The sequence below is a fragment of the Falco cherrug genome, chromosome 15 (assembly GCF_023634085.1).
Source record: "Falco cherrug isolate bFalChe1 chromosome 15, bFalChe1.pri, whole genome shotgun sequence".
Taxonomy (NCBI): Eukaryota; Metazoa; Chordata; class Aves; order Falconiformes; family Falconidae; genus Falco; species Falco cherrug.
The window spans coordinates 2,240,572-2,266,862 of NC_073711.1; the positions used below are offsets into that span (position 1 = coordinate 2,240,572).

The 26,291-nt window shown below is 43.3% G+C and overlaps 1 long non-coding RNA gene across 2 annotated transcripts in view; it reads left to right on the forward strand.

The window, feature by feature from the left end:
- Window positions 1–26,291, forward strand: part of LOC114016611 (uncharacterized) — a 56,610-nt gene that overhangs the window by 18,971 nt on the left and 11,348 nt on the right. The window contains exon 3 of one of the 2 annotated variants that reach the window (XR_008735222.1): window positions 14,189–14,495. The exons of the other annotated variant lie outside the window; for it this stretch is intronic. This is a non-coding gene — a long non-coding RNA (uncharacterized LOC114016611). Of the gene's footprint in view, window positions 1–14,188; window positions 14,496–26,291 lie in introns of those variants that run through there. 2 annotated transcript variants of the gene reach the window in all.

Genomic DNA, 26,291 nt, shown 5'->3' on the forward strand with positions numbered 1-26,291 from the left:
GGTGGAACCTGGCTGCTTTGTGGTTCAATAATAGAAGATAATTTTCAAATACTTCTATTTTAAAGTCTTTTTCTGCAAAACAAGCGGGTGTGTACATTTTTAAGCAATACAGGGCTTTTCCCTTGGGCACAAAGTTGGAATTGTAGACCACTGACTCTTTTGAAATTGGTGGGATATCCACAAGGGTAAAGGGACACCTGTCTGGTCCAGTAACTGGAAAGAACAGAGGGGGAGCAAGGCTGCTACTCTTTGCTGCTGTGTCAGGGACACCAGGCGGGGGGGGGGGGGGGGGGGGGGGCGGGGCGCAGGGGGAGAGGAACCAGGCTGAAGCAGCAAGATGAATGGAGGCAAAACCCCAGAGATGTCAATGAATGGAGGCAAAACCCCAGAGATGTCACCAGCAGAGACTGGTAATCCCCTGGGGGGGGTAAAGAAATCCAAAGGAGGTAAGTATCACAGTGTAGTAACATAGTTATTTAATATTCCTGGTATTATCTGGTATGGCAGAGATGTAGAATTGCAAGAACTTCTTGCAACAGTGTCTGCATACAGCAGATCATGCTACCCTGTGGTTTTAGAAACATCTTAGCAAGAGGTAGTTGAAGAGCTAGTCTGTGAACTGAGAAATGAGTCTGTTACCTTCAATGAAAAACATTTAGGTATCAGGAACAACAAAAAATTCATAATATCGGTTGCATACAGGAAACTAATTGGTAATGAATTGTGTAATCCCTGGCTGAATCAGGCTGTCTTCATACCGACATCGAAAAATACAACTTTTCCCTGAATTAATATTTCCACCAATTAATCTGGTTTTATGCATAACTTCTCTTTAACAAAGGAGTGTTTGCTATAGTTCCCTATAGGGAAAATTCCCCTACAAGGAAAAAATTGCCTGCGCGTGAAGTCCTATCCTGATGGATGTAATTGTTAAAGAAATCCTGAGGATGTTGTCCACCCACCACCCTTCCGAAGTACTGCTGTAAGTTACATAGCTGATGATGGTTTGCTTTGCAACTGCTTTTTTCCCAGGTCTTAATTTTGTTATTTTGGTCTGACTTGGCTTTGTAAAAAACATTACAAATTAATTGTATCTACTTGAAGGTGCTGTCTCAAAGCTGGGATGCAATTTTATGTTAACTCCATTATTGCAGAAGTCAGTCTGAAAGCCAAAGCACACTGACCTACGACATATAAAGCATTAATAGAATACTTAATTCATGTATTTGAGATAAACTGTGAGATAAACCTCAAATGAATATTATGGTTAATTTGGGTGAATGCATATGTTTGTGCTTGCAACCACATCTGCTCTCTTCTGGAGGGAATCAAAAGCTTCCATCTGTTTATTGTCATAGTTTCTAGCCTGTGTATATGAGTTCTCTTTTATATTGAACATCAGGCCCTGTTTTTGTAAGCCAAGTGGTTCAGAGAATGAGATCTGAACACTCCTGGAATTTCAGGAGCTATACTAAGCAGGATGTACCTATATTGTCATTTCAAAACTAATCTGGTTACCTTGAAAGCCATATCTTAATTTGAACGATAGAGAAAGAGGAGATTCAAGAAGAGAATGCTGTACACTGTAAAAAACTGCTGGTTGGCATAGCAAATACTGCCTGTTGTGTGACAGGAGAGATGCTGCACAGCCTGCTCCTCCCTTTCCCCTTGACAGCTGCCTCCAGAGTGCCTTGTCTGTGCCTGAATATATACAGATACATTTTTTTCAAGTAATGATACCCTATTTCTAATTCTCCTATGTAAATTATAGTGTGCAAGATGGCACAAGTTCATTACATTTGTTAATTTTATCAATAGAAGGTTCATAAAAAAAGTAAAGTGCCTCAATCACTGAGTTACAGCTTGTTTTAAAAAGCGTGACTTCTGAATAGTCCTGGATAAATCACTTGCCATCTTCGTCAGCTGGCAGAGTTTCAACTCGCATTTCATTAGAGAGCCCGTCTCCAAACCAACACACGAGTTTGCAAGGTGGCCGCTCCTTATGTGTGAACCCCATAAAGATGCTCTCCTCTTCTGTCATCCGAGTTCAACAGACCTGAGTTGCTCTACCGTATGTTACTAATGCTCTGACTCCCTTGACTGCTAAGCTGAATCAGTGCCTCCCAGCACATGATCAATAGATGCCGCGGGAGGTGAGGTGTCTTTAAAAACAGTCGGAAGGGCCTGAACACACATGCTGATGTTAGAGATCCCGCTATTCTTTTCTCCTTACATCCCTCAGAACTACCATACCTGTCCTCTGAACTGCATATCTGTTAAGAATTCGCTCATCAGTCCTCAAAAGACTTTATTATTAATGTAAAAATCCTGCTCTGGTTGGAGCCAAGTTCTCTGGTAGGATCATCACTCTCTGTCTGACCTCACTAATAGATAATATTAGTGGGGCTCCATCAGATTTCACCACAGATAAGCAGTGGGTTGTGACGCGATGGGTGGTGTGGGTACCTTATCTAAGCGCCATATGATCTAGAGTGAAAATGTCTGAAGAAACTGGTAGAAATTAGAGTCTTGGCAGAAATAGCTCTTTCAGTGAAAGTGAAGCATAAATGTGTTAAGTTGGGCAAGAGAATTTCCCAAGGTGTTCTGCTGAAGGTTTTGTGGTTTAAAAGCCCACTTACAAAGCAGGGTCATGTGTGCACTCTTGCCTTTATTTTGTGCTGCCCAGGGCAATATTAGTTTGTAAGTTACCCATGCTGTTTGAGCCATAGCATTTCTGCTTTCAGAAATCTGATCATCGCTCCTTAATGAGCACGGAAAGAAAATAAATTCCCACAAGTTCAGATTCTCCTACTCGCTGTATGAGTCTGTTACACAATTTATTCAGTTAATCTCCTGCAGAAACTTTGCCATTGGAAAAGCGCGAGTGGAAGTTCTGAGGTTTCATGAATTCCAGCTGTGGCTGTTGCCACTGCATACCAAATTGGAAATTAAAGTGGTTCTGATTACAGTACTTGCAAAAATTCTCATGGTGATCCGGTTTATTCTTATGAAAATCGACAATGTAGTTTGTAAAGAATTGTTCAAGGTTTCACTTGTAGGGCACATATTTATTTGATAACTTAAGCCTGTAATTCTACAAAGTGGTGAGTCTGTTTTCTGGTGCTTTATACCAGATCAAAAGCTCCGATGACACATGGAACAAAGCATTGAACTAGTACAAACTCCCTGTTTGGTTTGAGTCTGTCAAAAAAAACCCAAACAGTTGTGTAATAACTTTGTCTCAGCAGATTTTATGACATATCGGGTATCGTTTATCTTTGCAGAGCTGGCAGAAAGCTAACATAAACCACAAAGGCTGCGTAAACTCCAAAGTGTACGCTCTGGCTAGTTTGATAAAAAATGTGATCATAATGTCCTGCCTAATTCAATCAAATTTATAGTGCCAGATTACCTAGTACTTTGTGTATCTGACATTAAAATCGAACCACAGCCTCCACGACTGGGTAACACCGTCTGAATAAAGGGAATGTTGCCAGGAATTACGATTAAGGGCCACTCGAGGCCAAGTTTCAGAAGCAATATCTGATCTGGGGGGCTCTGAGCACCCACGGTGGAGCGCCTCAGGCTGGCTCGCACAGGCGCAGGGCACCCGCTGGTCCCATGTGCTCCTGCTGTAACGCTGAGTCTTCAGGGCAGCCGAAATGTAGTTGGTAATTTTTCAAGTTGGACACCCCAGAATCAAAAGCCTCAAATATTAGTGGACTACTTTAGAAGAATTAGGCCTTAATCTCTCCGCTTTGATCTCCCAGTCTAAACCAGTACTATATATACTATACATATATATAAATATATATGCCTTAAATACTGTGGACAAGTTAACAGTTATAACTGCAGTTACTGCCCTTTCCCCCACATATAATACATGACTTGTCTCTTCTACCTGGCTACCTGTTTGCATTAAACTTCTCTGACAGGCAGAATTACCCCGTGTTGTGATCTGTTTCTCTACGCCAAGTACACGAGGTGGGCATTGAGCATGGGAGAAGACAGAGATCTTTTCGTTGGAGAGGAGCCATTCAGGTCTTGACTGGACTCATTAAAGTGAGCTGAATGCTCTGGCATCAGAGAAAATCTGGTCGTGTAAGCCCTAAGAACATTGGATTCCTTTTATAGCACTTTCATATCATAAATATTGCCTTTATTGGTACTCTCAAAGAATTCTGCTCACCTTGCTATACAGAGATTCTTTGCAGCTGCTGTATTTATTGGAGGACTCTGATGCATATTCTTCCATACACCACTTCTTGCTCTCCCACCTTCCTTCCTTTTCATCATTGCAATTGCATGGCAGACGTGAAAGATGTATCTTCAGGTAAAAGAGGAATTTGATCGTCACAGAATTCAAATGAAATGCACAGAGAAATTAAGAAAACATTGTTTAATACAGTTAATTGAAAATTGTTCCTAAAACCATCCCCAAAGCAGAAAATGTTTTTGCTTTTATCTACAGATTATTTTTGAAAAGGCACAGAAATGTAGCAGGTTCATTTTTGCATCCGTGAGGCAAGGAGATTTCACTGGAAATAACATGAGTTGGTTTCTAAATCAGTCTTTCCTTCTATCTTCATTCGTCTCCAAGCCTCTGATACGACAGGATCACAGCACTGGGAGATGGAAAGATTTTGGAATAGTTTTCTTAATGATTAGGCCAAAAGCTTATGCGAAGAGCCTCATGTTCTTCCAGTGGAAATATCTATGTAGTTTTTATATAATAGTCAGCTCAAGATCCTTACTGAAATGTGATACTCAAATTCAGGAGATGAGGGAACAGAAACTGAAAAACCTACAAGTTCCAATGGCAAGCCTGATTGCTGGAAAAAACTGATCATTTAAGGGCTCCACTACCCAGCACAGCAGTTTATAATCTGGTGTCTCAAGGAAACAAGACTTATGTATTGTTTACTCCTCAAGCCCCCATTCCTAATCTTCCCCAGTACCTTTTGAATCCATCAATCAAATCATGCATATATGATACAGGAGCTGAAACATCAAAGGTTTCAAATTCCTGCATGCTTCATGAAAACAAGTAGCTGGGTGGAAGAGACAAATCCTGTTACTGTTCCCATAGAGAGGTGATTTACAGGACTCACCCAGTATGACCCACCACGGGACAGCGAGCTGCAATGATCGCCAAGCCTTAGGAAAGCTTCACTCATTTTTCACCTTATTAGGCATCAGAGCACACAAACATGAGGCAACTCCAGAGGAAGCCAAGCTTCATTAGTTTCTGCTGCTGACAGAACTACTTATAGTGATTTTGTTGTACTGAGAGAAGAACGGTGATGTTTTTCACACATACACATGACCATAGACTTGCATCCTTAATGGCTTGCATGAAGAAGCAAAATAAAAAAAGAATTAGAGATCCCCGTTAGAAGGAGGATAATGTAAATGGTCCTTGCAAATGACCAGAACCCAGATGGGCTTTTGCAAAAGGGGTCCTGTTAAATTAAACATGTGGTGCAGAAAAATCCCAAGTATGCAGGCTACACTGCAAGTTGTCTGCATTACATATTCTGCTAAGTGCAGAATCAAATCCCAATTTCTCCAAACCTCAAAATGCATTTTTGACTAAAATGCATCTTTTGACTAAAAAGCCCAGAGAAATTAAGAAAGAATAAAGGGACATACATCTCTTTTCCTGTCTGCTTTACACCAGACTTCTTCTGGCATTTCTGTATTACTCAAAATCATGATGCTCTCTGAGTGTCCTAGCAAGCAATTCTATTCCCTTACGGAGATTTAGCAAGAAAATAGCCTGTGCAGCTCTTCTAGAGTTTGATTCGTTCTTAGAAGTAATTTTATTGGTACAAAATGTATGTTTGTCAGTTCCACTGCCTCTATACTAGAAGCACTTTGTCAGTTCAAAGTAGCCATGTGCCTGTATTTTGTAAAATGTTGCTGGAACTGATGTTGCCTGAGCACCCATGGGCCAGGACCTGGTCTTGTACAGCACCAGCTGTGGTGAGGTCCTGGATCCAGAACCAACATTTTCAGGCTCTGAGAGAGGAAACAGGAATAAACAGTAGAGATAGACAGGATAATGAACTTCAGCATCCAGAGTGCCTGCCAAACTCGTCACCTTATTCTTCCCAATTTTTTCTTGGCAAATTAAAAAAAGGAGTAACAAAACATACCATATTTTAATTTATGCATGCACAAGTCTCACACTGAGACATGCCATTCGTTCATTTGTAAAAGCAATGGTCTTGATGTTTTGTACAAGAAGGGACTGAAATAATCAGCAGTTGAAGCAAGATAACCACAAACACCAGTGAGCTGGGTTTGAGCCTTGTCATAAACCAGTGTCAGGGAACACATACCAGTTTGTAGCATGGCAGACTCTCCTGAGCCCCCCACAATCTGTTCCTGTTTCTGATAAACAGGAGATGGCAGTCCCATTATACAAGAACTACATGGAAATCTTCCGTCACTAAAATAGTGATTATTAAGTGCTTAAGAAAAAAAGAAAAATCCTGAAAAAATCTATGTGCAGAGTAACATGAAAGCATGCAGGCAGGTGTCAGGTACATAGGCACGCAGCTCCATGCCGTGTTTCCTAAGGAAGGAGAAGCATTGCCAGTTTCATTCTGTGTCCGCGCCCTGGACTGCCAGGCTGCCCTTCTCCTCCATTTCTGCCTAAGCAGTGGCTGCGGCAGGGATGAGCTCTGGGAGTCAGCAACGGGGCTGCCACGCCGGCCCACCATGCAGCAAAGGGAAAGAAGCAAGCTGGCAGCACTTCATGCACGTAGAAACCTCCCACAGTGCTCCTGCTCAAGAGAGCTTATTTAATTTAAAAAACAAACAGAAAGTGTACTGGCAAGAGTGCTCATTTATAGATACGTATTGCGTCTTTCAGAGGCCCTAGAGGGAAGGGGGAGCACGCAGGAGCTATTTTTTTCCTAGGCAGGCATATATTTACTGGAAACTTTGATTGCAGCCTTCTCCCCTCCTCCACGCGCCCGAGGTTGGTTCGGTGCAGCAGCACGTTCACTCTCATGGTAGTGCTGCGGTAGTGGCTGTGCAGACGCGTGCACCCGGTCAGGACTGTCTGTTCCATCATGCCCCAACTCCAGCTTCATTGTGCCCCGTGAGCCTCCTTCACCCTCATGCACTGGGATCAAGACACTGGGATTCCGACAGGCATTTCCCAGTATGTGGGGCTTTGTTTGGCACTGTCCTTTCTACTGTACTAAGATCTAATACAACATAAATTGGTGGTGTAAAGACAATCAAAACAGTTGCAAAGCTATAGAAATATATGCCATTTTCCACTACAACTTTGAACTTACATTGTAACTACCTCCATTTTCTTGTAGGAAGAACCCAAGGAAATAGTATTACTAACATCCATCTGAGGAATGCTTCTCCTTGCACGGAGATCCCACAGAAATCTCTAAGTTTGACGGGCATTTGCATTCTGATAATTTGTAATCCGTTTGCCAGAATACCTGGTACTGAAATCAGTGTCACTCAGCTTGAAGGCTGGCAGGTGTGTGTGTGTGTCTTGTTTCAGTCCACAGCTGAATTGGCTTGACTGGAATGAATTGTTGCAGATCTTTGTGAAACCCTTGGTGTAAACACAAAAAAAAACATACAGCATCCATAACAGTCAACTCTGGTTTTACATTTTAAAAACTGCAGCTATGCTGAATGTTATAAATGATACCAATTAAAACAATTTTATTTTGGGTTCTATCAATTCAGGTTGAGAAACGATAAGCAAAAACAGCGCTGGGTGCGCGGAGAACTCAATTAGTTCCACCACATGCACACCTGAGTCCTAAAAGCAGCATCTTTTATCCCCGGATCTTGACCAATCTCCTCTCGCTGGATGTCCATCCTGCTCTTTCCCCATTGGGTCGTTAGGGTTCTCCTGTTGGCTCTCCTTTGGCGCGCTTTTTTCAAATCTCAAGGCCTTTGTCTCCTTCCGCGGGCCTTCCCTGCCTGGTTTTGCTTTCCTTATCTCCTTCAGCTTCAGCGGGCTTTTCCAAGCAGCGATTGCCTCAGGGGAAGGGGAAGCCATCACATTGTCTCAAAGGAGAACCACAGGCACCCACTCACCACAACTGCGATACAGGTCCCAGATTTACATAGGGTACAACCATTACACTTATCACAGTACATTCTATTTTTGACGTGAATCATGACTGCGTTTATCACACTGAATAAAACCAAATCTGTCACTTAATGCAAGGCAAATACCAATAATTATTCTTAGCCAAAGAAGTTCATTATACTGTTAATACCAATAGTGGAGTCATGCAAGTCATGGAGCCGGGATTGCTGGAATCTCTTCACGGTTCTGCCAATACACTGTGTGGCCTTGGAAGAGGTAAAGAGTGAAGGAGGTGAAAGACCTTGAACAACTTCTCTGTACCTTAGTATTCCCCAAGGGAAAACTGGAAATAATTACTTGTTCATAAAGGAGGTTGCTTTTTATGCAGTACTTCAAAAATCGTGGCTTTATAGCATGAGAAGTAAAAGCTCTTTAAGCTGCTTTGTTTTCATTTTCTAGTAGCACAGAGTGGATCGATCAGCGCTGTATATTGATTCAGTGCAAAAAAAGGAGTAAAACAGAAATATGATGGAGGCAGTTGTATGCAACATAGAAACCTGCCATGCCTTAAACTAGTTTGGTTAAATCTGTCCAAAACCTCTGGACAAAAATACATTTTGGGTTATCTCAGATCAATTAGGAACAGACTGAAGATAAAGGAAATTAAAACCACTGTTCAAACCCAGGCAATTCTACGTGCAGACAGCCTGTAAGAAACCACATGGACACTATTCTGCAGCCTCACAACAAGCTTTTGAGGGCGAAAGCTGTCATCTTCACCTTTTCAATGCTTAGCTTTTATGTTCTTTCTTCCTAAATCCAGAAAGAATACACCAAGAACAATTCAGATCAGTTGTGTCATTGCTGAGGATTAAGCAGCAAAGACTAAACAATTTCTTAATTTGGGGTTGAGGGGGGTGGGATGGGGTCATCATTAGGCAAACAAAGCAAAGCACTTAGTACAATAGGTGGTAAGTAGACTATTAGTCTCTGCTTTAGCTTGAACCAGGAAAAGCAGTTTAGGGGAGAAAAAAGGGATTTAGCATGAACATATCCCATCTACCTAAAGATGTGCTAAACTCAGTAGCAAGGCCCCTCGAATTAGTAAAGGGATAGAATTTACATAAAAAATACTCTGTGCATTTTTCATTAGTCCCCACTTGATTTTGTGCTGACCTGCTTTTAATGCAGCTGCTAATGGAGACCAAGGTAATCCAAGTTCACAATGGTGCTTGATGGAAGATGTTAAGCAAGTGGTTCTTTAAAAAACGTCTCTCCTGCTCATGGAGTGCAACAGATTGATTAGTTCTTGTTTTCTCTTGCAGTTTTGAAAATAAATATTGAACCCTTGAAATATTTGACCTGGCTTTGTTGCCACAAACATTAGTTTTAAACTATACAGAAAATACTGTGATGGGGATCCAGAAAATCCTGTTGTTCCCAGTACTAGCTTTGCCAGTGAGCATCTGCTCGGTTAAGCCCCTGTGCCTCTTTTTTTGGTATCAGTTTTTCAGTTGTGGAATACACAGAGGAAGGTGGGGGTGAATAACGGGCCGTATATGATTTATTTAAAGAACAGTGTGCTCACGTTTATCTGAGGAGACCCTTATTGTTGACTCGAGGATGTACTAAATCCTTAAATGGGTGACATAGGGAGTGTGCTAATTGTCCAGGCACACGATATGTTAATATTGTTAACTTGAAGATATACTAGGTCCTTGAGTGGAATGTGCTAATTGTCCAGGTGTGAGATATGTTGATGAGTTCCCAGAAAGTTAATGAATAGGCATGAGTGACTTGTATAAAGAGGGGGCTGAAAGGTTCCCTCGGCGTGCTTGAGTTTGGTGGAGGGATCCCCCATGCACCCAGCGCTGCCGAATAAAGATAACCTCCGCTCACTCAAATATTGGTGACTGACTCTTTAAATCGGGGGGAGGAAGGTATGCAGACTCCAGACAGCCTGCTAATCCTCACCAGAGAGCAGTTAAGGCAGCATTCACAAAACCATTTAGCTTTTCTGTTCTTCACTTCTGATCAACTTTTTTCCTTTTAATTCTGTAGGGTTACATGTGAACCTCTTGACCTTCTTCTGTTTTATGGTATCAGGAAGGCTATTTCTCTGGTTTCTTATTTAATTTAAAACCTTAACCTGAAGCTGCCTCCCGGAGAGCTTTCAATTTCTGTTGAAGTTGACAGGAGGTCTATATACACAACAGATTGAGGATTAGGTGTACTGACTGTCAGGTCACATATTTCTTTACTTTCTAGTTCAGAAAATCTACAGTAGGGAATAATCACGTTTTAGTAAAGGAAAGACTAGCTGATAAAACCACCTGTTCTCCATTTCTAATGCCTGAGTCTACTAAGCATAAAATGTGTCTTCCTGACAGCAAAAATGTGATGTAAGCTGCTCTTCTACTTCCCAGAACAAAGAGCATCAGGAAGGATTTTGTTCATTTGTCTCTGAACTGACATGAGGTTTTGTCATGATGTACCATCAAAATTGGACATTTAACCAGATAAATTACTCCAGTCAGCTACAGATTTTTCCTAAGACAACTGCAACAGTTACTTTCCAAAAAGAAGGCCATTTTCTAAGTGCTTTCAGCAATACAAGTTTAAAACCTAACTTTAAAAACCAGCATTCCAGCTGCCATGCCGTGTGTTGGCATAGTTATCAATAAATGTCAGTGAGCTTTCACTGTAACAAGGACAACACTTTTAAGTTCAAGCTAGCATATTTCAGGAAGCCTTAAATTACTATTTCTCAGCGCATACAACGTGAGTCTCAGTATTTTGGGGAAGCTTTTATTTTTAGGGTATTCCAGTTTCATGCTTATATTCTTATTCCAATTTTAAGAGGAACTGGCCAAGCAAACGTAGGTCATAGCTGTGGCTCAGCTAGGTTCTGTGAAATTTCTGATTCACACCCATGAAAGAGTCAGGAAGATATTCAAATATATCACCTCACCCCTACAAACCAGGGCACTCGGATATATGTGTGCTTAGCATAAGAATTACTGAAGGACATCCTGCGCACCAGAATTAAGATGTAACATTCTGAAGTAAAATATTCACAAAGTAATGTGAGGTCATACATTTGTTTACAAAGTATATCAGTCCCATTGACTTACAAGAGAAGTCTCCACGCATCTTTTGTCATACCGGTTTTCTGTTTGAAAGGCAGTACTAACACAGGAAAGGCTTTAGCCTTTACTTCTTATGTACACAACATTTTTAGGCCTTGGCCGCTGCTCCTACTGGTAACACCTGTGGAGTCCTTTTAACATGCCTTCACAGTACAATCACTCAGGTTTCTGTGCTGTGAGGAGGTGTTAAAACACTCCAGCAGAGAGTAGTATATTTTGACAACTTCTTCCTATCAGTGTCCTGCTGTGAAGGGGATGACTGCAGTCAGGCAGTATGTATCTTAACAAGGAGCCAAAGCAGGCAAGCTTTTGCAGCATATTCTCAGAAAACTGATTGGAGTCTTACTTTGTTCTTACCTTACACCCCGTAATACTTCATCCATTTGAAGTGTCCGGTTATGTAAAGAAAGAAAAAAAGACCATTAAGCCACTGGAAGAGAGGAAGCAACACATATATTGTTTTATTATCTTCCCCGTATCTGTGCTATGTGTACATTTTACTGAAATTAGGTCTAGAAGTTGCTCCTTTAGCAGCACCACTTAACTGAGAATTCATCAGGGGCAGGTGGGTCACAGGCAGTGTTTTACCATCGTGCATCAGTTCACTGGCAGCAGTGTGTAGAAGTACAGTCTTCCTGTGCTTTACAGGCTGGCAAGCATCCACGAGTGGTAACTCCACTTAAGGCACCTCCCTGTCCTAAGTTGCCGAGAAGGGACACAGCTACAGCAATTGAAGCCAAATCCTCTGACGTCCCCTACAGCATGATATGGCAGTTGGGAAGGACCAGGGAAGAGTGGAACTCATTTCTACAGTTTCCATCATTCCTTGAACAGGCATACAGGCCTCAGACTCTTGTCTTTTTCAATACCATTAAAATAATACAAGTTAAAAAACCAAGAATCTAAAAGAAGTTCTAAAACATCAACTTCAGAGCTGTAAAAAGCCAAAATTCATGCACTGCCTAATAGTATCAAACATTTGAAAGTCCTCATTTCAGTCTCAAAGAACTCCTTACAATAGTGAAGTAGCGCCCAGTTCAGGCTGTAGGCTGATGTATCATCTTCTCAGACATGAACTCCTGCGTACATCATTTGGTCACCCTGCGTTACCCCAAGGGGGGATGTGTTAGCACTCGGTCCATAAATTGTTCTTTTAAGGAAAGATGCTGGAGCCATTACTACGGTATGACTAGTTGGTATTCTGTGGTTAGCTCGTGAAGGGTGCAAGAGCTGTCCACCAGTAGGTGCAGGACGTAAGAACCAAGCATCTTCAGCCACCCCAATAATAGGAAGGGATGAAGCTAAAGTCACACAGATGTTGCTCATCTGAGGACCACTATTCAGTGAGCTTCTGGTGGCAAAACTGGAACTGGAGAGGCGAGAAGGAAGATCAGGTTCCAGTAGCCAAGTCTGGCCAGGTGCAAGTCCACTTTGCTGCCCCTCATTCTGGGTTTTTAAGCATTTGCAGCAGCAGCAGCAGGGCGCAGGGAACCCCCCTCGCCATGGCGGGTCCTGCAGGGTCTCTCACCCAGAGCCACTGGGTCACACTGCCCGTTTGTGCCGAAGGCAAGGCACGGCACGCAGCACCCCAGGCAGCTGCAGCACTCCCAGCCCACCAGCTGCCCACCCAGGCACTGCCTCAGCTCCTGTCCCAGGAGGTTTTATCTCTTGCCCTGTGACCTGCCTCTAATCCCCTCTCTTCACAGCAACAAAGAAGGAGCCACTAATAGAAAACCATTTGCAGCTACTCCAGCTCCACCTTCCTCATCTCTCTCCTTCATTCCTGCGGGGAGCAGCACTGGTTTCTGCTGGAGGTGGCACATCTCCCTGTGGTTGGGGGTTTCTGCTCCCATGGGACCCTCAGCAAGGCTAAGGGTGCAGGGTACAGAAAGCCCAGGGCTGTCCTGGCACCAAAGCTTCATTCATTCAGGGGCTTGTCTGTAGCTGAAATGTCAGAGAGGGGAGGCTGAGGACTGAGCTGGCACAACACATGGAGGATGACAAGTGAGAGAGAAAATTTCAGGAGCAGAAAGAAAATACAGGGATAACCAGCTTGCAGAGGGTTCTGAAGTGTAATTGGTACAAACTGGTATCAAAGTGATTTTTACCTTGTTTAACATGGATAATCAATTAGATAAATACAAAGAAGAAGATTTTAATCTGAAAAACGTAGGTTAAATTGATTTTGAAAGCCCTAAGTTGGTCTAATTTGTCTCCATGGTTGAAAACCTAAAGACTGAAAATTTTAAAGGGCGATAAATTTTTGGACTTCTGCTTTCCCTACACACAGTGCAATCCATGAATTAAAAAGCATGTTTCATGGGACAAGATATCTATTTTAAGATCTCTAGAAGTTTCAGCTACACAGGAAAATCCTAGTGTTACAAAGACCCTGTAGCAGCATAGGAGTGGCTCGTCTTTGAACTATAACCAAAACGAGACCATTTGTGGTGTTTCTTAGTCCTCTTACAAGTCAAACTACCTCCACATGAACAGGATCTGTGCCTGAAGCATGGCTAGCTTGTGCGTAACTGCAGGGAGGAAGAAAATTGTTGCTAATTGAACACTGTGAAAAGCAGGGAGTTAGCGCAACATCTTTTGAACCACTATTCTGGTAATGTGCACCACTATTTGCAGCTTGCTTGAAGACTCCCAACACATGTTCTTGAATGTACACAAAAGTGGGTTGCCACAGAATTTTTAGGAGTGTTGCCATTGATTGCAGAGGGAGGCTGTCCAATGATGCAAACTTTTAGAAACATTTGCACAGAATTATCTCCTTTCTGATGATTTTTTTTGTTTCAATATTAGATAGCAGCTTGCACATTTATGCTTCATTAACTATTTCATAGGTTCAGTTGACTTATATTTCAATCTGCCAAAGACATCAGCAGTCATTACCATTGCCAGTCAGTCACATTCTGTGCATCATTTTTTAATTTTTTTTTTTTTTTTTTAGATGTAGTTAAAGCGATCCTTGGATTCGGAAATGTTAAATGATCTCTCAGTTTAAAACTACAGGCCTTTCCAAATGCTTCTCAGCACACTGAGGTGTGCATTTTGCCCTGTTGCATTTTAGCTCTACAGGTGTTAAGGTTGGCTGACTGCGTAGGACCTAATCCTATAAATCTATGGGCATGATCTAGAAAATACTGAGCAACCCCAACACCTTTTAAAAAACATCCAGAGGTGAGTGACGTTCAATCTTCAAATAGACTCTCCAAGCACTCAAGCGATACTTTAAGCCCAAAGCTATATTTGCCTTAAGGTAAATTCTATTTTATTCACACATTAACCTGGGCACTATTAGGCCAGACTAAATACTAACTTTTATTATTTGTTGTTCTGGGGAAAAAGCAGCCTCAGACAGGCTTTAAGCATGTGCTTAGTGCTTTGCAGAGTTCATCATAATAAAATGTACCACAGTAAAGATAACAGGATGCAATTATTTCCTTCCATCTTCCATGTTAAAAGAGTATAAAGACACCTGCTACGTCAGGTATTCAAATGCTAAGAAATTCCTGAGGTTGTTCATTGCATTAACACTTTGAACGATGGCTGCCCTTACATCATTTCCTCTCTCTGCATATACACTGGCTTCAACAACGTGGTCATGTATTATTTTTTCCTGCAGAGGATCACACTGCCTCACTTAGCAAAGATAAATTCTTGGACACTAAATGCAGAGTTCCTATTCAGGGTCTGCACATGCATTTGTGTGTGTTCTGGGGGCATTTGTTTCCTGATTCAGAATCTCTCATCATTTTGTCATAGACTGTTCTGTGCTGTGAAGTCCACTTAACTGCTGCAGAAGCAGATGAATGTGATTGTGTATAAAAATTGTATGTGCTTACATAACTTGTGACCCACTTTGAATTGTGACGAGATAAAAAGGGCTGCATCGATACATTGGGATGCTGGTTGTGAACTACAGGGGTAAACCATGAGTAAGTTTTTATTCTGATTCCTTATGTTCAGTCACTCTCCGCTTTCTTAGTCTTTCACCTGCCAGGGTGAAATTTTTCATTCCTGTTCTTTGTGAGCTTTGGGGAAGTTTTAAACAAAAGCAATCCAGCCTGTTTTGCATGAGAGGACAGTAATGACAGTTTCCCATTATTAACAACAACAAACAATCTTGTTACCTTTTCTGAGTATCCCTGCAGCCAAAACAGCTTGAGCTTTGAATTTACAAGTTACCATGGTAATAGCCCTTAGAGAGCAGTCTCTCTTTCCGTGTGAGGTTTGTTTCTCCTATTTAGGGAAATGCAGGTTCCCCCTCGTGAATTTTATGTAGACAGACAGCAAGATGATGACGAATTCCTGTTATTCTAAGCAGAAAGCACAAACTGGAAACTTCCTGATTTGCAGCTGCTTTGCCTTCCCTGCAGTACCATTGTTCAGCACCAGTATTTTGCAGTCTTCTGTAATGTTGAAGATTGAACTCTGCCACCAGATTTCAGCTATAATCTTGTCATTTCTTAATGACAAGTGAACATCCAATACAGAACAAAAAAACAAGGGAAGAACTAATCGCTTTCTGCTAACAGGAGCCTGCAGCCCAGTGGTCAGACCCTGTAAGGTGCTGATCAGTTCTCTCCTGATGCTGTGTGTGCTGTTTCCCCTGACATCAGGTCAGTCAGCACCGTGCAGGGTGCTGGCACTGGCCAGGACTGGCCCTAAGTGAAATACTGAGAAATACAGGAGGCACACTGAGAATGCCCTACAGTAACTTAGTTCTTTGCATTTCATGAGTGTGGCTCTATGCTAGCTATGAGGAGTCACACAAATATTCGATGATAGATAGCCAGGCACTCCATATACTTTATTTTTGCCATGCCCAATGTGTGCCAGCCATGCCACCCGCCCCCAGCTGTTAGCCATGAGGCCTGGGGGGCCCTCTGCAGCTCATTATTCCTCTGAATGTTTCAGCATGCCAGGGTGGGGGTGGATCCGTGGTGCTGGGCAGGGAGCCCTGGAGAATGCAGGCTTAAGCTTAACCACACCACTGAACACACAGCAGCCTCCTTCTCCCCATCTCCCCGCTGCCTTTATGCACATTGAAAGAGAACAGGAGGGGGAAGGAGCTAGCTGAGTGTGAATGTCGCACTGAGAGAGGCTGAAAGGTGAAGAAAGAGAGAATCAGACCTGTGTCAGCAAAGAAACAAGGAGCCAGCTGGGGGGAGAGAGTAGGCAGGGAACCAGACCTGCGAGACTGGATCATGGTGTGGATGGGGGGCCTGGTGAGGAAGACTGAGGCAAGGCACGTAGGAAGGAGAGTGCCGCTCCGGAGAGCCGGCGGGCTGCTTTGGTGTCAGGAAGAGAAAACTGGCTGGAGCATCATGGAATTCAGCATATGCTAGAAAGCAACTGCTACCTGAGATGGCTGCTGTAAAGCTGCTTAGGGACTCTGTACTTCTGCCTGCCTCACCCTGTGCCGTCCACGCAGATGTAGTTCCCCAGGGAATGAGTTTAGGGGAAGGGGGAGGCTGGGACTGACAAGGCACAAGAATCATGGTAGGAGCTGAGACTCAGGAAAGATTGATGATCGTGATTTAGAGGTAGGAGGCAGGGAGCAGCTGCCCAAGGCAGCCAGGATGGGGTTCAGGGAGCCCACCGGCTGGAGACACAGACTTGCTAAGCCAGTTGTGCTGGGGGATTTCAGTGACCAAACCGTGAGCCTCACAGAACTGAAAACCAATGCTGCCTCACACCACTGAGCAGGTCTGTTCTCACTGAGCTGCTGAGGGTCTGATTCTCTACTCACGTCAGTGTAACAGCGCTGCATGGAGCTACTCCTGGCAGATGGGCTGGTGCTAGCGAGGGGGAGTCCCATAGAGCAGTCTCCTAGTTCTGGCTCTCTGTAACCAGACAGGTAGCTCCCTATAGCGACTGCTTGCAAACTCAAGATTTGTTCTTTAACAAGAGTCCCTTTATTAGGAGTTATGCTAGTACTCCTTTATTATGTTATAATTAAGGAAGTGAAGAATGCCGGAGAATAAAAGAGTAATTCAGCATAGAGCCAGGAGGCCCTTGTGCCAAGGTGATGGGTGAGCACACATCTTTCTCTGCACATCATTACTGGAGGTTGGTTAGTGAGGGGGAGCCATCCCTGAGCCAGGAGCCACACTGTCAATACTTACTCAGCAAAATCCACACTGCTGTTGTAATGAGGAAGCTACAGGAGAAGCTAATAATTACTTGAGTGTTTAATACAATGAAAAGAGAAAGCTGCAGTATCAAATATTTTCAGATTTAAACCTGGTGTCAGGTTTTCTTTTGTCATGTGGTACCAAGGTGTCCTCCTGTTATTGAGAAAATAGCTCTCTCTAATGTAGGCTTGCATGACTTCCTCTGTTCGTCACATGCTTTGGCCAGGTTTTAGGTGAAAACAGACTAGAGAATCAACATTATTATCTGTAAAAACCTACACTGCCTCTGCAGAAGAAACCTAGCAGACCTGTAAACTTATTAGTTTAAAAAGGGACACAATCTCCACGTTTTACATAGAAACACTTACTGCCTGTTAGAAGCCTGTTGGCTGCTTTTAGCGCTGTGTGCTTATGTGAGCTTATGTGAGCAGTGTCCTGCTGATGTGTGGCTTTACTTTATCAACACAGGTACGGACAAGAATGATCCCAGAGCAGGCACTGTGCAGCATTAGGCGTGGAAGGTGCTGGCTGGAGTAGCCCAGCTCTCCTCAGGACTGGGGAGCTCTCCAGTTCACTACTATTTTTTTTTTCTTTCTTCTTACTCTTTTTAGGCGGGCTAGCTTTTTTCTTTTTGAAATGAGCTGCAAATTTAACAAAGTTTTAATTTCAGAAATGTTTGCAAAGCTTCCGCAAGCAAAAAAGAAAGAAAGAAAAAAAGACAACAAGCATGTTAGCATTCTGTTTTGAGAGGCGCATGAAAAAGAAGACACCTTTGTCTTTGATGTACATCTACAGTTACAATAGTTCTGTGTACTTAATACTCACAGTCCCACATGATCCATGTGTAATGACTTGCCTAGTCACAAAAATCTGAGTGGAGCTCATATTTTACATTGTCATTTTCTAGTGCCACATCTTTAAAAACAAACTCAAGAAATATTAAAACCAGTTAGTACTGTTCATCCTCCTTAGCAAAGAGAACAGAGCAGAGGTGGCTCACATTAGTGTGTTTAACACCATTAGCCCTTTTGGGGGCCATTATTTTTTAACTGAACCAGTAATTTCCAACAGACTTCAGTAAAAATCCAGCTCTTGAATTTGCCTTCAGTTAGACTTTGACAGCCCCTTCCCTCCTGGTGACTGTCCTTTTTCTCCAAGCTGCAGGTCTGTTTTGTCCTTCCTGAAGAGCCAGCCGTATGTCTGGGCTTTTCTACCACAAGTCTTTTAGAGGAGGCAATTAGGTGTTCATGTGTTTCCTGCTGGGCTCTTCCCTCTGGAATGAGCCCCCTCTGGATGTCAGCAAAAGGCTGGACAGTCCAATGGCCCTTCTACCCTGAAAAGACAATCCACCTATTGCAGGGGGTTACTAGAAAAGAGAATGGCAGAACTTACTGAGCTGGTGATTTACTGAGGTGTTCTTTTTGAATGGTTGTTCAGCCTGAATGCTCTTGATTGTTCATATACAATAGGCCTGATTTTCAAGAGGGAACGAGTCCTGTAGCTTCCCTGGGAGTCAGCAGGGCTGCCAGAGCTCCCAGCTTTGTGAAGACCCAGGTGAGCTCTGTCTGTAAAGATCAGGCGCAGGCGGTGCTGAACAATGCTGCTGTTGCAGATGGAACCTGAGAATCAAACACAGCTAAGAGTTGAGCCAAACTTTCATTGCCAACTTAAATCACAATGTGTTTAGAGTTCAAACAAGTCTGGATATTCTTTTAAATTTAGTTAGTTCTAAGTTTTTCTTTCTTTTTGGAGATGCAGCTGCTTCAGAGTTTAAAGGATTAGAAACCTGAAATGCTGGAAATCTCTCAGGAAAACCTGCTTTTAAAAGCTCCAGCTCTGAATTGGATGAGTATCTGACCCCTTGGGCTCTTATTATTTTCTGTTGAACTTTTCTGCAGTAAGCATTTTCTAGCAAAGTATAAAAGACTGCTATCAGAGGCTTAGTGTTTCTATCTGAACTGAAGTCAAGTCACTGAGAAGTATCATGACAGCTTGAATCATGCTTCATAAGCTTAACTCAAGGTCTTTGCAGGCATTTGGGTTCATCAGAGCGTGGTCAGGAATAAGTCCTGACAGGGTGTCTGTTATGCTGTGGAATAGCAATTCCATTTGTATTTGTGTGTGTATTACCTGATTATCAGTCAAGGAAACTGTGCAAGGTGCTGCATAAAATAATACGGAAGTAGTTTCTGCCCTAAGTTGCTAATAGTCTTCATGTGAGGCATTCTGACTGAGGAGACATACAACAATAGCATGCCTTTGAGGAGGAGCTGGCTTTGTGAGTATTTAGTTACAAGGACCTTCTCCCTCAAACAGGACAATGGAAAGTGCAAAAAACCCATTTCACTGATGTTTTACAAGCTGGAGGCTTTCTATGGGCTAGCAGGGAATTGGAATGAACATTTTCATAGCAATTGGGAGATGGTAGAAAAGGTGAAGACTAGTCAAAAAGATTTTGAAAACTGGTTAAGGAAAAGCCTGTGAGGATGCTGAAAATAAAGAAAAGAAACATGCTTGACAGGAAAGAGAATAGGAGTCAGCAGGGAAGACTCAAAGAGAGGGGTGAGCAGACAGAATAGAGTTATATTTATCACGGTGATAACCATAACAATATGTTGGAAGTCTGGTAGTACTTCTCCTAAGAACACTTGAAACACTGAAAATAAAGACAAGAAAATTACTAGATAATTTAATGCAGGAACACATCCTTCGCAGTTGTATTAAGAAGATGGGATAAGGTAGACACCTTTCTAAATTGCTTTCCTTTTTAAATTTCTGTAGGAGCAAGGCGATGTAATAAATGGAGGTTTGGGATCCAACAGCTGTTAAATTCCAGATTTCAGTCACTCCCACAGAAAACAAGACAGACACATAGAAAATATGCAAACCGGCAAAGAGGCAATCCTTTCAACAACACCATGTCACGTAAGGGTTTTCAGAAGACAGTTAAGGCATGCGATGACTGACCTACAATGGGTCAGTCTTGGTGCTGTACTTAGACTGTATTGGAGATTAAATTAAGCAGCAATTTAGATGTCCATTGCAATACTAATTCTTTTATTTCTTGTTACAAGTTTTCATAGTGCTTTCTGGTTACTGCTTGTTTCTTTCTTGAAATTACTTTGATGTCTCTTGTGATTGTCTCTCTTGACACTTCCTTACATTCTGCAGACACAAGTTGTGATCTGCTTGGCTGTTCTGCAATTGCTCTGACACTTGAGAGAAACCTTATATGCCATCAGTCACTTACTGCTGCTTTGAATTTGCTGACAGACTGTGTGCCACTCATACATGCACTGTGGAATTGGCTTTATCTTTGCTGGCTTGGGGTTTGGGGACCACTTGTCACAATCCCTCATTTTAATCCTTTTTTTTGATGATTGCACTGGCATAATTCATCACACCGCAGCACAGGGGAAGTCTGCAATAACCGGTGGGGATGTCTCAGATTGGAAACCATGAAACTGCCTTGAGGAACAAGGCAAGACCCTGGAGATACTGCCTGTGGCCGTGGGTTGCAGACCCCACTACTTGAGGCTGTATGTCCAGATTTCTTGCAGAATAATGTGTGAGCACACCCTGTGAAGCTGAACATTGTTTGTTGCTTCAAATTATAGCTCCACCATGCAGACTGTAATAAAAGCAGAACTCAACAGGGTACAAAAGCATGTGATACAGCAGGGATCATCTTTTTCTGATGCCATTCTCTCCATTTCCCTCCAAGTTACACATGAGCTGAATTTGGCCTTGGAGGTCTAAAATGTCCTGACAACACCAGTGTGAACGCAAACCAGTAAGTTCTGCACGGCGCATATAGACAGGGGAGGGAAGGCAGCTGGGAAGCACACTGAACTGCAAGCACTGGCATGTATAGTAAAACTGATCACTTGGAATTTAGGCAAATTAAAGAAGATAAACAGTAAACCAGTCTGTTGCCCTCACAGAACCCAAGCCTTTCTAGAAATTTAGAAAAGTTCAGTTCACTTAGTATTTTTACTATTTTTCATTTCTGCGCTATGGCCATTAAAATAAGAGCAGCTCTGAATTATTCCTGAGTAGAAAAGGAATTGAAGTGGGGCTGGATTTTGCTATCCTCCTATGCCCAGGGAACAGCAGAAAATGCTGAAGAAATAGGGTGCCCTCCTTGCCCTGTTCATTACCAAGAGGTTCAGATCATTTGAAGAGGCATTGGTATTTCTGGATACTTAAATCAAAGCCAGACCTCAAGGTGAACCTCTGAACCTCTTTCAGCTTGACCATTACTTCTTATAAGTGATGTTTTAATTTTTATCTAACACCAAGAAAAGTCTTTCATTCTCCCCAGCTGGCATCAGAGATAAGGGACTAAATCCCCCAGACACTAAAACATTGGACAGTTCTGTCATGTGTTACTTTAGTCTCCTGCTCAAAGTCTTTCTCTTCTTCCCAGCTGATCTCAGATGTAACACAAAATAATTAGAGCAAAAAAAGGGTGGCAATTTAAAGTGTGACTTTGAAGTTTAGCCCGTGTTCTGATCTGTTGCCCTTCATTTTCCAGCCATCTGAGAGACATCTACCCTGAAGGGTTAACTCAGGCGTTAGGCCAGATCTACAATGGCTCATATATTTACATCAGGGGTTACCCTTAGGATGCACTAGGAATGGGCTGTGGGTTACAAAACTGCACTTTCACTAGGACATCTCATTGCTGATCCTTCTGCCCTAACGGAACTACTCAATACCAGGGTATGTCCACTCACATCGTAGTTTTGCTGGCATAACTGTTCCAATCCCATACCACCCCGCAGTCACAGCCTTGGTTATAGCAGCCATGCCATCAAAGGTTTGTAATGTGCCAGGCACCAGTGTGTGCTCCCAAGTGTGGGGCTCACCAAGCCAGAGCTTACCTTACCTGTTACTTTGGCTTGGGATGGTGACGTGCTTGACTGAGTATCTCTTCAGTGCCTTCTACCATGATCTTCCAGTTGCCCCCCCAGCTCTGAAAACTCCTTATCATCGAGCCTCGCGTGATGCTTGTGCAGTAATGTCAGCACTTGGCCGGGGCCACTTCCATGCCCTGTCCCTGCTCCCACCTCCTGATTGCCCACAACATGCTTCTTAAACAATACCTTTGGTGGGGTTTCGCCACGCAGCAGAGAAATATGGGAAACATGGAGACCTGCACAAAGATCGCTGCAGAGCTCTCTTCTCAGTCTTAGGGATGATGATGAATGAATTGCTGCTGGGAGGAAGGAGCATGGCGAGCAGTCCTTCACGACGGAAATCTCCTTCTCCAGGAGCCAGCAGCCAAAGCTAGAGATCAGTGCAGCTTTCTTGAACATCAAGCCTTGTAGAAGACCTCTCTTAAGCAGGTTATCTGTTTTCACTCTAAATGAGTGTGCATCAATTGCCACCGTAACCAATAAGGCTTTTGCATACTCTAAGGAGATACTAGACCTCGTTTGGTTTATAGAACTAGTAAACATCCATATCTCTCCTAAGACACAACCCAGCACAACAAGGTAAACAGGACAGGTCCAAGCAGTGGCTTGGCACTGCAGGGGACAGACCAGCAACAACATGGCAGAAGCTTGAAAAGATATGTCTCTTCTTGCAAAGAATACAACTCTGATCTTGTGTCTCAGCAATAAAATCCTCCCTGTGTTCTCTTCCACCAGAGCATGCCAGTGGCTGAGAAACCACCAGCCTCGGCAGCCCCTTGCAAGACGGCAGAGACCTCTGTACTACCAGGTATCCTAATGAAAGAGTCGAATACACATAGCTGATAAAATTTTCTCTTACTTTTAGCTCCCTCCTTGGAAGGAGAGATAACACATGTTGGCACAGTCCAACAGAGCTGGCCACAAAGCCCCAGCACTGGCACAGAGATATTTGAGAGAAACAGCTAGATCCAGCCCCATTTTCTGTTTCAGTCATTGGCTGCACCTATCCTGTGACATGGGGAGAAGGGAAGTGGTCCACCCTCCGGGTATTTTCAGAATGCACAGCTTGCTTGCAATGTTGGTGATGCTAAAGCATCTCTTTGTATTCTTAACCAACATTAGCATTGTCTTCTAAGACCTTTTTCAATATTCCCTATTCTAACCAAGAGAAAATTTGAAGGGCCAGTTCCTCACCTGAAATAGTGTCATACAGTCACAGACTGGTTTGGGTTGGAAGGGATCTTGAAGCCCATCTAGTTCCAGCCCCCTGCCATGGCCAGGGACACCTCCCCCCAGCCCAGGCTGCTCCCAGCCCCGTCCAGCCTGGCCTTGGACACTGCCAGGGATGGGGCACCCACAGCTGCCTGTGCCAGCGCCTTGCCACCCCCGCAGTGAAAAATGTCTTCTGTTCCACTTGATTCATCATCAGCTGAAGATTTGGCTTAAAATCTTTTATTTCTTTGAAAAAGAAGATAAAAAGAGCCCTTTCTTTTCCTATTTGTCACCTGGCATTCCCATTGGCAGCAATGGCAGATTTTACTACCTTTTTCTCCCATTAGCCACCTACAAAGAGCAAAACTAGGCAGCTCCAAGCTGGAGCCTGTTTTGTCTTGTGTGATATCAACGCTATGTGTTACATGAATTTCAATTGCAAAACCAGCAGTGCAGTTCCCTTGTTTTCAGATCAAGCCACTGATCGTGTTCCTGGAGTCCCACTCAAAGCAACAAGGTCGCATATTTGAAATTAGGGGCACTGTTTGGTTTGCATATCTTCATTAATCGTTAATGTCTGGGCTTAGTGTGCAGAAATAGCCATGGGGTGAGTCCATCCCTTGACTTGTTACCTAGGCAAGTGTGATATGGACTTACTGACACTTAATGAAGATAGAACTCTAGGATGTGATTTTATTTGTCTGTTTATTTTACAGAGTCACTTTTCACAGTAGAGTTCCACTTCGGTATTGTAACAATTCATGAGATCTGCTGTAACGTTAGGCAGAAATAACCTGCTGCATAGACAATCTGGTGGGACAGGAACAGGAAGGCATGGCAGAGACAAGTAGAATTGTAAGACTAAAGAACCAATCTTCATCTGCTCAAGTAAGGCATATGTTATATATGAATTAATTTTTTAATCTCAGCTGGGTGACATTTTCCCAAATGCAGAAGTGTCACCAAATGGAACGATTTGTTGTGTTTGACACACTCCCCAGAAGAGGATATTGCCAGTAAGGGCTGATGGCACGTTAGGTAAGAACTGTGGTGCACTATTGAGCCTTGAGACTGAAATAAGGGCTGTTGCAAGTCAGAGTTGAGTTTGCAGAACTGTGTGTGGCCAGCTTGTGCTCTGCCTCTGACACAGAGCATGTTCTGAATGCGTTACTAAAAAACAATGATGGAATTTCTGACACAAACAGCACATATAAAAAATCCCCAGTTTGCCAGTTTCTCTTTTGATTCGGGCAGTTAAACCGAACTTAGAATCATAGAATCATTTAGGTTGGAAAAGACCTTTAAGATCAGGTCCAACAGTTGACCCAGCACTGCCAAGGCCACCACTAAACCATGTCCCTAAGCACCACATCTACATGGCTTTTATATCCTTCCAGGGATGGTGACTCCACCACTTCCCTGGGCAGCCTGTCCCAGTGCTGACAACCCTGTTGGTGAAGAGATTTTTCCTAATACCCAGTCTAAACATCCCCTGCTGCAACTTGAGGCCATTTGCTCTTGTCCTATTGCTTGCTCCTTGGGAGAAGAGACCGACCCCCACCTCGCTTCAACCTTCTTTCAGGTAGTTGTAGAGGTCAGCCTCCTTTTCTCCAGGCTGAACAACCCTAGTTCCCTCAGCCGCTTCTCATAAGACTTGTGCTCCAGCCCCTGCCCCAGCTTCACTGCCTGTCTCTGGCCATGCTCCAGCACCTCAATGTCTTTCATGTAGTAAGGGGCACAAAACTGAACACAGTGTCGCTGACCATTTCCCCTCGTATTATGGCAGCTTCATTCTGCTCCCCATCCCTGTCTTCCAGCGCAGGGGCTGGGTACCTAGAGAACAACCAACCTTACTATTAAAGACTGAGGCACAGAAGGCATTAACTACCTCAGCCTTCTTCTCATCCTTTGTCACTATGTTTCCCCCTGCATCCAATAAAGGACAGATTCTCCTTAGCCCTCCTTTTGTTGCTAATATATTTGTAGAAACACTTTTTATTGTCTTTTACAGCAGTAGCCAGATTACGTTGTAGTTGGGCTTTGGCCCTTCTAATTTTCTCCCTGCATAACCTCACAACATCCTTGTAGTCCTGAGTGGCCTGCCCCTTCTTCCAAAGGTCATAAACTGTGCTTGTTTTTTCCTGAGTTCCAGCCAAAGCTCTCTGTTCAGCCAGGCCAGTCTTCTCCCCCGCCAGCTCATCTTTCAGCACATGGGGACCACCTGCTCCTGCACCTTTAAAATTTCCTTCTTGAAGAATGTCCAGCCGTCCTGGGCCCCTTGGCCCTTTGGAATTATCTCCCAAGGGACTTTGTCAGCTGGGCTTTTAAAGACGCCAAAGTCAGCCCTCCCGAAGTCCAAGTCAGTTCTGCTGACCCCCTCCTTACTTCTCCAAGAATCAAAAGCTCTGTCCTTGATCACTGTGACCAAGACAGCCTCCAATTGCGTCACCCACCAGTCCCTCTCTGTTCACAAACAAGAGGTCCAGTGGGGCATCTCCCCTGGTTGGATGGCTCATCAGCTGCATCAGGAGGTGATCTTCCACACACTCCAGGAACCTCCTGGACTGTTTCCTCTCTGCTGTGTTGTATTTCCAGTGGACATCTGGTACATTGAAGTCCCTCATGAGAACAAGAGCTAGTGATTGTGGACTTCTCCTGGCTCCTTACAGAATATTTTGTCTGCCTCTTCATTCTGGTTGGGCAGTCTATAGCAGACACCTACCATGATATCTGCCTTGCTGGCCCTCCCCATGATACTTACCCTTAAATACTCTACCCT